This window comes from Cibotium barometz, chromosome 14, assembly GCF_041138505.1.
Source record: "Cibotium barometz isolate CiBa-2024 chromosome 14, ASM4113850v1, whole genome shotgun sequence".
Taxonomy (NCBI): domain Eukaryota; kingdom Viridiplantae; phylum Streptophyta; class Polypodiopsida; order Cyatheales; family Cibotiaceae; genus Cibotium; species Cibotium barometz.
Genome location: NC_141059.1, coordinates 1,215,703 through 1,227,507, shown reverse-complemented (window position 1 = coordinate 1,227,507; position 11,805 = coordinate 1,215,703).

Sequence of the window (11,805 nt, the reverse complement as noted above, 5' to 3'; positions counted from 1 at the left end):
GCCTTGATTTTCGGGTCAAATTTTGACGTCGCTGGTCAGAGGCCAAAATGATGGATTTTTCCCTTGAACGCTCTAGACTAATTTCAAATAGCTCGATACCGGCTTTTCGATGAGCACTAGAGCGCGTTCATTGGATTCACGGTTTAGGAGATATGAGCCTCCAAACACGGCTGTTTTTCAGACTCTTAAAAAAAAACCCGACAGACCCTCTTTCACGACATGAACTAGCAGGGTTTCATGACGTGAAATGGAGTTCACGCAAAAATTAAATTATTATTATTTTGGGCGTGAAACGCTAATCCGTGAAGCACCCTTAATCCGTGAAACACTAACCCATGAAACACTAACTTGTGAAAGATCCAAAAAAAAATTTGGCTGCGGGGGTTGTTTCACATCGTAAAACCCTTGTGTTTCACAACGTGAACTATTAACTCGTGAAATGCTAATTTATGATTTTTTTTTTGGTGTGGGGTTCTATTTCATGTCGTGTGAACGTTAACTCGTGAAATGCTAATTGATGTTTTTTTTGGTGCCGCGGGGGCTGTTTCACGCTGTGAAACTCTTGTTTTTCATGCCATGAAACACTAACTCGTGAAACTTCAAAAACAAAATTTGGAGTCTAGTGGGAAATTCAAATTTCCTTGTGTAAATGGAATATTTTTTAAAGTTTAAATTGGGGAGATATGGGCATTTTTCCAAAAAGGCAAGTAGGAATAAAAAAAGTTAACACTTTTATGACACCCCCTTACACCCTTCATAAATGACCCCCAAAATGGACAATTTGACAAATCATTGGCATCTTTTCATTCAATGCTCATTAGCCTTAATGAGTTATGAAAAAAATGTGCTTAAGATTTAATTAATAATTAATCCTTCCACTAATCTTTTCTCCTTTTGGACTAATCAAAGACTCTAATTAACCACTAATCACACTAATTAATTCACACCATTGAGCACATCGTTGGATAGAGCATGAAATTACTAAGCTATGTGCATCAACTAATGTGTAAATTAATTTATAATTAGAGATTAATTAAACTCTTAATTCTAGTCTCTTCTCTTTATGTAAAATTAAGCAAAAGAGAGGGAAATTCCTCCAATTGATGAAGAAATTGATGTAATTAGGTGTTTTGATGCATCTAGATGCTCTCAAAACACTAATTTTGACCTCTTACATGATTAAATTTTGACCTCTTACATGATCAAATTTGACCCCAAAAAACACATTTTCTAATCTTTTTGCCTTTTGAACTAGATTAATCGCCCATAATAACGGTCGATTTCAAGAGTTTTTTAATGTTTTTGAGAAATTTTTTAAATGATTAAGCTACTCCTAATACGTGCCCAAACCCCCCTTGAAAGACATCCAACAAGAGATAACCTAGTGAACCGCAATTGTCGTGAGGATCTTTCCAATGGCCGAGCTCGTAACCCTTGAGGTCTCCAAGCTCTACAACTCCTTGAGAAGCAATTCCACCATGCCTCCTGCGAGCATTGTCACACCACCGCTTGCACTATGTGTACTCGTCCCTCCTCTCACCTCACTTCACTCTTACACACACTCACTAGCATGATTTAGAGAGATATATTAGCAAGAGGATTAGCAAGAGCAAGACTCTGTTGCACAATGGGAGAGTCCTTTGTATTATGAGAGATATTCACTTATATACATGGCCATAAGTGTGGCCGACCGAGCTTTTTAGGCTCATAAGAGGCCTAATGCTATTACAATGACTACTCTCATGATATATCCATGAAGTACATCACTTGGGACTTCATTCTTCTAACTTACCACACGCTCTTGCAGCAGAAATCACCATAATTATTCCATAGGACCATTACGGGCACCCACCCAAGTTGTAGATTTGGACACCATTGCTTTATATCTTAAATGTATAACCTTTTGGTGTATCTACCTTGATTCCTTGATATAAGATAATGGTAGTAGCCCTTGTTAACCCTAGGAGTGGGTTAACAGGTAGCACATAGTAGATCATACAATTGCATGTTGTAGTACAAGAAACAACTTTCTTGCAATAATGACATGTTATTCTTGTCCTCTCGTCTTTTGTCAGAAGTTCTTTTCTTACCTGCTTGTTTAAATATCCATGAAAGTAGGAATCATTGAACTTCTTATTATTCAAATAATATTGACATGTCACCCTATGACACTCCAATGATCCTAGGCAATAGCTTAGGCAAACAATACAATTTATAGATGTGTCTATTCTTTGTGGCCTTGTCCATTTATTACCATCAAATCTCTGCTCCATGCCATCCTTTTTTTTAACATTGGAGCTCAAACAAAATGTCTCCATTATACTCCCTTGTGGTAACTCAAAAATAGGAAATTGATTTGTCAGTCAATTTCCTCAAGCGATGTGCACCTGTAAACCCTGATATCCATGGAAAAACACTCTTGACGTGCCTCTTCTTTAGATCATCTACCCTACTATCTATATTCACATGTTTATCTTTATCTAGTCCAAAATGTCGTAGTCTGACCCCTCATGAAGGTCTCCTATAACATCATCACTAGCATCAATATTTGCCAGGTCATTCCTTAAGGTTGAATAATTTGTTATTGTGCTCTCAAGGTCAACTATATTTGTGCCCTCATTGTCATTAAGGGCCCTTTGTCATTGCACAAATCAACATCCTCTTCACTATCAGCAACATATAGAGAGGTAATACTATGTACCATGACATAACTACTTGACAATGACGCATCCAACAAGTAATACTGTAGGCTCTGAATATCCCATTGAGAGGGTGCTTCCACTTTTGTAGTTTCACTACAAAATTGAATCACTACATTGAATGTCACAAGCTTGAAATCTAGAGGTAATAGACTTTGCAAATAGGCACTCAGTATAGGAGCTTATCCCCTTTCATGTGAACTTGTTGACTAAGGTTTTGTGCACCAATAGTCCATGAGATAACGGCCTTTGCATTTTCCATTTCCACAGTTACTTATGAAGTAGTTCTTTTCTTAGGTTGCAACAAGCAAGTAGACGTTAAATGAGGGGAAAGGTAAGAGTAGGGGCCACACTTGTTTTATTAAAAAAGCCACAACTACTTTACAAAAAGTTAGACATGTCTAATGATTTTCATAAGATCCTCTTGTCAGGAAGAATAAAATGCTATGTCCACCTCCCATCATTCTTTAAAAGAGTTACTCTCTGTATGCACATTTATTATTCACATATGTATAGCTTTAAAGACATCATTCAGGCTAGGTCACAACCAATTGAATAAGAGCAACTTTAAATGCAAGCCATTCACTAACATGATTTTATTAATCAAAAGATTTGTTTTATTTAGGGAAAAATTTAATATTACTATTATATTTTAATATTATTTATGTTGAAATTAGAAAATACTTGCTTTGGTGTATAAATTTAATTACATAAAATGAGGAATTGTCTTTAGACTAGAAATTGCTGTGGCTTATGCTAAATGGTAAGTGGTAAACCTCCCATGGTTTTTAGGTTGGTGAAAAGTGAAAATGGTTTTGGGAAACTCGTGTTGTGCTCTCTCTTGTATAAGTTCATTTTCCAATTATTTGCATGTATAAGATTAAGCCTTAGCTGAGCTGTCAAAAATCTAATTCTAGTCCACAAATAACTAGCCAAGAAGTTAACAGTGTCCCTAGCCCACCATTTAACTAATTAAGCCTACCATTTTAGTTGAGTTGCATTAGGAACCTCATGAGTGTGGATTAGTGTGGATAGAGTGTTAATAGAGGTGAAGAAGAGGTAGAGAAGTAAGCACCTACCAAGCAGGTAATTAGAAATGTGAACTATCTTTTTATAGATTTATATGTGAAGAAGAGGTAGAGAAGTAAGAGCCTACTCAAGAGTGCGATTAACAATTAATGAAGGAATACTACTTTTTACTATCTCTAATCCAATAAGTCCTCACTAAAAGTTATATTGAAAAATTTCATGTTATCCTGGACCACTGTCTTAGACTAGCAACACTTCCTTGTGTATCACCGAAGGGACACAATCTTAAGCTCAATGGTTGGTATGAGGATCTATGAACGTTAGGTGCACTATCATTCAGCTGAACATTGTATTGATTATTCTTTCTGACCTCAATAGTGGTGGCTGTTAGCACTTTCAAAAGGTATAAGGAGGATTTATGTCAAGGAATAAAAGTGAAGTGAGGTATTTAATAACAAAAGAAAGCGGTTATGTTGCCACCACTTTGTGTTATCATTTTGAAGAAAAGGGTCTATTCATGCTGGGAGGCGACACACACTCAAGGGTCTATCATTTTGAAGAAAAGGGTCTATTCATGATGGGAGGCGACACACACTCAAGGAGACATCTGATTTTCATGCTTGACTGAGGAGGTGCATCGGGTTTGGAGAAGACAAGTGCACATTAGTTTGTTCTACATGCTCAGCTGCAAAGTTTGAAGCTTCCATTGTGGTGGGGCGACGGACACTAGGGAGTCAGCGAGATCGTCCTTTAGGCTAAAAAAAAGAGGTGTGCATCTATTTATCACCGATGCATGTTCTATTTCCATTCATTCTCTCCTTCTTTCAGTAACATGAGCCCACATGTGCTACCAGGTTGTCATCTCGGAGAGGGTGATCACAACAATGGCATCTAAAAATAGGCTTGTCTCGTTGGGTACCTTCGTCTGTTGAGCTTCCCATACTAAGGCAATATTGTCACACAAAGCACAATTTTCATACCAATCATGGGCTTAGCTTGGAAGGGGCCAACCCGAGGCAATTGACAGATGCAGACATACCAGTCAAAGAATGGCTATCAGTACCACCAAGAGCCCATCAATCATGAGCTTTCCATTGCCTTCGCTCGTGGTTTTGTTTATGAGAATAGCACAGCAGCCCTTACTGTGCTTCTGATAGAGGAAATGATAGGGTTGCATGGGCTGAGTTTGCAGAGTTTGTTATGCAAATGTTAAAGCACATGGGAAGCTAGAGAAAAAAAATCCAATGGGTTACTCATAGCATTGACTCTAAACAACCCAGCGCTTAACAATAAGCCTACCCAAAACAACGTACAAGAGACTACTCAGTTTGTGTACACCTCAAAAGATATCAGTAGATTGGCTGCCTTAATTCAACAAAGCAAGAGGAGGGTAGAGGATGTGAAGGCAAGCTTTGAGCAAATAGCTAACGAATTGGAACAAGAAAATAACATGCTTCACCACAATGCGGGTGTCATGGAAGATGTCAAGAAGTTTAATTCTAGGTTGGCTATGTTGGAAGCTGAATTGCAAATTGTAGATGCTGGAAGAGCTCAACCGTACTCACAGCAGAGATATTCGCATGCAATTCAGCATTGCAACTACTTGGGCACTCAGATGAGATGGTAAACATGGAAGAAAAGGTTGCATCTTTGACGATATGTTCATATAGTTTACCTATTTTGGTAGTCCACCCAAGGTTTAGGTTTTTACGCTAACATGTTCACTTGCTTGAGTGCTAGGTGACCTTTGCAGAGAAGAAAATGGTACTCGAGGAGGCAAAAGCGCACAAAAAGTTCATTGCTTCAGTTTCCTTGACTAAAGAATGACCAGTAGTCATATCTGAGCTGCCAAACGTTGGAGACAAGGAAGGCCTTACTTATATAGTTGCAAAGGCTTGCTTAACATGTGGCATGACATTCAGTGAGATGATGAGGAAGCCCACTCATTAGAAATTTTTTGGACCCAAAAAGGGCCTCCTAAGGATTCCTAACTTTAAAGGATTAGACCTTAAAAAGCTGGCCTTAAGGGAGACAAAGGCTATGATGACCCCTATTTTTTGCCTTGCCACATCATCCATACCCCCTAGTTTCACTTTTTAAAGGGAATATTCTCATACTCTCTCTCTTACTTTTTGACTTTTCTCATACTTTCTCTCTTACTTTTTGAATTTTTTATCTTCACTCTCTACAAATTGAATCTTTCTTGTTAGTTCGAAATCTCCTTCCTCATTAACTCCCACCATATCTCCTTTCCACATCAACAAAACATTCTCGTATTTAGGTGGGCCCCAAAAAGTGAAAATTTTTAATTTTTAAAATTTTTACATTTTGAGGTGGAAAAAACACCACCCAACCAATATGTATGATGAAAATACTTTTTTCCCTCCAAAAAGCTTCTAATTCAAGAGTCACATCAAAAGCCTGTTGTCAGGAGCCAGTACATCCATAACTAACTGTCAAGTCCCCACAACCCCATAAACATAACTAACTGTCAGGAACCACTACATCCATGAGATCCCGAAATTGTGGGGATCCCAAAAATTATTATTTTTTAGTTTTTCTCATAAATGTAATTTATTGATGATGAAAAACTCCATGTTAGTATATTTGTATATCAAAAATATCATTTTCTACTTAGAAAAACGGATTTGTGTTAAACCTCCAACAGTAAAGTTTTAATAGTCTTTCTCACTCTCACTCTCTCTCTCTCTCTCCCTTTGAGGATCTCTCTACTTTAGCTTCTTCCTCTGCTTAGCTATATGGAGCCTTTGCAAGCTATGTGTGTAGCCCCTTGTGAAGCTAGAAAATGGAAGGTTGATTTACACATTTGTATTCCTGAAGAGTATGGCAGCTCTAAAAAAACCCATCCTATTGATGCACAATCTGTCCAAGCTCGTAGGACAGCTAAGGAGAAAAATATAGATCTTTGGGTTGATGGGCGTCTCTATCCAATCGACCCTCCATTAAGAGCAAACCCTCCTTTCCACGATTTATCATCTTTTATGCAATTTGTTGGTGAAGGAGATCTTGGCTTGTTAGGATACTGCAGAAGATTGACTAAAAGTGGAGCTTGGCAAACCCATATTCTCCAATCTCAATTGCAAGCATCACAATTCACCCTTTTACAATGTCAAGAAGGACTTAAAACATCATCAGATAAAATGAAAGAGATCCTCACAGAGATAAAAACACCTTTAATCATGTGTAAAAATACATTGTTTGTCATCCAATGCATCAGAATTGCTCCTGGAGGACTAGGGAAGCTATGCCAAAACAATGCAAATTTAGGCTCTGCGCGGCGGTGCAGGCTCAAAATTCGCACTGTTCTGGCACTGCTCCCTCAGCCACTCTCAGGATTATTTCTGATGCATTTATAATGAAGTTGAGTACATTGATTATGAAAAAACAGTAATTTACAAGATAAAAACACCTTTAATCACGTGTAAAAATACATTATTTGTTATCCAATGCATCAGAATTACTCATGAAGGGCTGGAGAAGCTGTGCCAAAACAGTGCAAATTTGGGCTCTACAGCAGCCGTGCAGGCTCAAAATTCACACTGTTCTGACACTGCTTTCCTAGGCCCCTAGGGTCATTTCTAATGCATTTACAAAAAAATTGATGGTACAAACTAGAAAAAACAATGATATACTTGATGAAAATAAGTTTGCAAAAACTGTATTGTATTCATAATAAGAAGTGATACATCATCTTTACAAAAGCTTTCTTACAATATTGAGCTTCCTTCTCTCGTTATTGGGCTAAGTGTGCTCAAAGAGTGATTGGGCTGCTTTTGGCTATACCTATACGAGCAAGAAGCTTACCCCTAAACCCAGAACCAAAAACATCAAAGGAAAGGGATTTTTAAATCAGAACTATACATTTGGTGCTCTACGCCATAGAGGCTACACAGAGCACCTTAGAGAGGGCTTTCAAAAAGAAGAGAGTGAAGGCAGATTGAGGGGTGTAGTCCCTAGGATAATGGTGATGCCATCCACAAGAAGCCGAAAAAGATAGTGCGCCAATGCAGCATCATGTCCATGGACCTTGGCTTGGTCTCTGCTGCCGCCGTCGCCTCTCCCAGCAAATGCGTCAATTTCAACCACCCTCTACAATCAAAGGAAAAATCAAAATATTTTCCTATACATAATTACAAATGTTTCTAAGTTGTAAAAGGTCGATTATTACCTCTTGCTCAATGTCTTCTTTTGCCAAAGTGCTGGTGGGGGCGGAGAGGTCAATCGAGGACTTAGCCTCATCCTTTTTAGGTGCTTTGGTCTCCTCCATCACTCCAGTAGTAGCAAGGGTATCCTTTTCAGCCTCTAGCTTGTCTTGTAAGGTTGTGAATTCCTCCTCTAGAACTAGGGCTTGCTCCGCGATCTCAACCACAGTTTCCTTGACCAAAGCAATTGTCTCTGCGATAGATTCTCCAAGGGGTAATATGACACTATCTAGGTGAGGATCGAGGTTGGACACGTATCAAGGTCCACCTCACATTGCGTGCATATAACACCTAGGCATTCATCCATTCTCAATCCAGTTGCCTTTTCAAAGTCATGAAGAAAGAAGTATTCTTCACCTTTCACCACAATGGTGCTTAAGAGATAGATCTCAAGATCTGGCAGCACCTTGCTCTCCTCGTGTGGAGAAGATGGCCCCGTATCTTCCACTACAGCAGGTTGTTCAGTTGCAGATTGTGCACCCTCTGGAAAGTGCTCTGATGCAAGCTGCTCTTCCACATCAACACTCATACCTAGTGCCTTCACTTCCTTGTCATCCCTCAAATACCTTGCCAACTGCAATGCAGGCATCTCTACCTCCTCATCCAAATCCTCATTTGCTGATGAGGAATGCAAAAGTGGCAAGCCATGAGAGGAACCTAGTTCCTAAATTGCCCTTCCCCAACCTCTTCACCTCTTGCTTATTGAAGGTACAATAAGCTCCTGCGGGGATGCAGATGTCGATGAAGCGTTCAAGGCGTTAGATGTAGGGGTGGGCATATTGTTGAATGTACTTAAGCAGCTCAACAGGCACCCATCGATCATTGGGGCAATGGGGAAAGGAGATGGAGTGGGGAGCCAAGTATTGCTCCATGTATGCAATCTGCGTCTCATAATGTTGGGACGCAAGGGAGGCGAGTGACTTTTCAAAGTCGACTTCACGAGCAAACATGGCAAAGAGCTCGCTCTTGCCCGCCCATGGGGTGGTGGAGAGAAACTCATAGAAGTTGTCAAAGTGGGTAGCCATGTGAATGCAAAGAGATAGTGTGAGCTCATGCTTGGTTTCTATCGCATTGTGAAAATGAGAAAGAAGGAACCTTTGGCCTATTTATAGTTAAAATTTATAGTTTGGCCTTTTCACACTAGACCGCTAGACAAAAAAATCACAGTTTACAAAAATATTAAGATTTCAATTAAATAAAGATTGGTTAAAAAAGAGCCTGCTACAAAATTACAAGCATGTCATCTAATCTAAAATTGTTATAATGTCTTCATTTTTTGTCTCTCTTGTGACATTTACTTCATGTTGATCTCCATCTCCTTGTTGACTTGAAAGCTCATCATTGCCTTCACCTCGATCCTGAAACTCTTGCCCCTCACGTGCATCAAAACAGAGGCTATTTTTCAATATACCCAGTTCATCTTCAAGCTCTTCCACATGCCTACTATGTGTTGGTAGGGCCATGCACCTTGCTGCTGCTGAAAATTCAAGGTCCCCCATTTGCCATGATTTTGAGACCATGGTTGTCCCCTCCTTATGCTTCTTCCCAATCTGTAAAAATGTAGAAAGTGGTACAATAACCAGAAAGTGTAAGGGTTAATTCTAGACATGTGGTGGAATCAGATATACCTTTCTTCTCATCAACTTGAAACTTGACTCTTCCACATTGTCAAAGCCCATGATGCTAAAGTGTTGACGTAGGTCTGCTAGGCTCCAATGCTTGCTTGCTGCCACTCGCTCAATCCATCCATTTTGCATCATCACAGCTACCTCAATAGTCACAATTTCTTCTTATGAGGCTTGAAGTGGGATCCATGTCCCATGCTTTTGCATCCATCCTTGGTAGTGTAGGCGCACGTACAAAATAGAGCGTGCCTTTAAGAACCTGAAAGACACTGTAAAAGAGAAATTTTTGGTATTTTTATTTTTAAAAGAGGAATTCCCATGATAATGGAGATCCATGTAATTAAATGGAAAAAGAGAAATTTTGGTATATTAAAATAATGAATATTTTTTTAAAAGAGTAATTTTAGATAAATTTATTTTATGCATGAGAAAATTTAAATGATAAAAGAGAAATTCCCATGACATTTAGAATTCAATCATTTAAATGGTAAAAGTGGAATTCTTGGCATATTTGAATTAATGGATAGTTTTATTTAAATTTAAAGAGAAATTTTAGATAAATTTATTTTATGCATGAGAAAATTTAAATGATAAAAGAGGAATTCCCATGACATTTGGAATTCAATCATTTAAATGGTAAAAGTGGAATTCTTGGCATATTTGGAATAATGGATATTTTTATTAAAGAAAAGAGAAATTTTAGATAAATTTATTTTATGATAAAAGAGGAATTTCCATGACATTTGGAATTCAATCAATTAAATGCAAAAAGAGGAATTCCCATGATATTTGAGATCCAAGAAATTAAATAGAAAAAGAGGAATTTCTAGCATAATTCATATTATGAGTATTTATCAAAAGTGGAATTTTAAGCATTATTGGGAAATATGGGTAGAATTGATTTTTGTAAATCCCATGAATCTTTTACTCAAAAGAAGAATATTGAATATATTTCACTTGAGAAAATTGAGAAAGAATATGAAAATATCCGTTGAGAAAAAGTACCTTTACCTAGGCCAAGCAATTGGAAAAAATTTAGAAAAGTCCCATCGGTATCAAAAATAGAAAATGTTACTAAATGTGAATAGATGAGAATAAGATGTGAATGTGATGTGATGAGATGTGAGTGCGATGTGAATGGATGTGATGTAAATAGATGTGAATGGATGAGATGTGATGTGAATGGATGGATGTGATGTGATGTGAAGATGTGAATGGATGAGATGTGATGTGAATGGATGGATGTGATGTGATGTGAATCGGGTAGATGTGAATGGATGAGATGTGATGTGAATGGATGGATGAGATGTGATGTGAATTGGGGTAGAAGTGAATGGATGAGATGTGATGTGAATGGATGGATGAGATGTGATGTGAATTGGGGTAGAAGTGAATGGATGAGATGTGATGTGAATGGATGTGATGTGAATGGACATAGATGTGAATGGATGAGATGTGATGTGAAATGGATGTGATGTGATGTGACGAGAATTAGGATAGATGTGAATGGATGAGATGTGATGTGAATGGATGTGATGTAAATAGATGTGAATGGATGTGATGTAAATAGATGTGAATGGATGGATGTGATGTGATGTGAATCAGGTAGATGAGATGTGATGTGAATGGATGGATGTGATGTGATGTGAATCGGGTAGATGTGAATGGATGAGATGTGATGTGAATGGATGGATGTGATGTGATGTGAATCGGGTAGATGTGAATGGATGAGATGTGATGTGAATGGATGTGATGTGAATCGGGATAGATGTGAATGAATGTGATGTGATGTGAATCAGGATTTATGGGAATGGATGAGATGTGATGTGAATGGATGTGATGTGATGTGATGTGATGGGGATCAGGGTAGATATGAATGGATGAGATGTGATGTGGATATGGGTAGATGAGAATGGATGAGATGAGATGAGGAGAGATGTGGATAGATGTGATGGGATGTAATATAATGTGATTGGATGAGAATGAATGAAGGACGATGGGAATACATATGATTGGATTAAACAATGTGAATTGACGTAGAAGAATGTGGAATAACGAGAAATGATGTGGAACAATGTGGAAAGATGAGAGTTCGTTAGAAATTGTATTTATGACCTATTTTTAAATGACTATTTTATGTCAAGAATGCTGGGGAAGCATTTTGACTATCTTGTGAATGAGGTCATGGAGACCTAAGTGATAAAGTTGCAATAGCTGATCGAGAGTCAA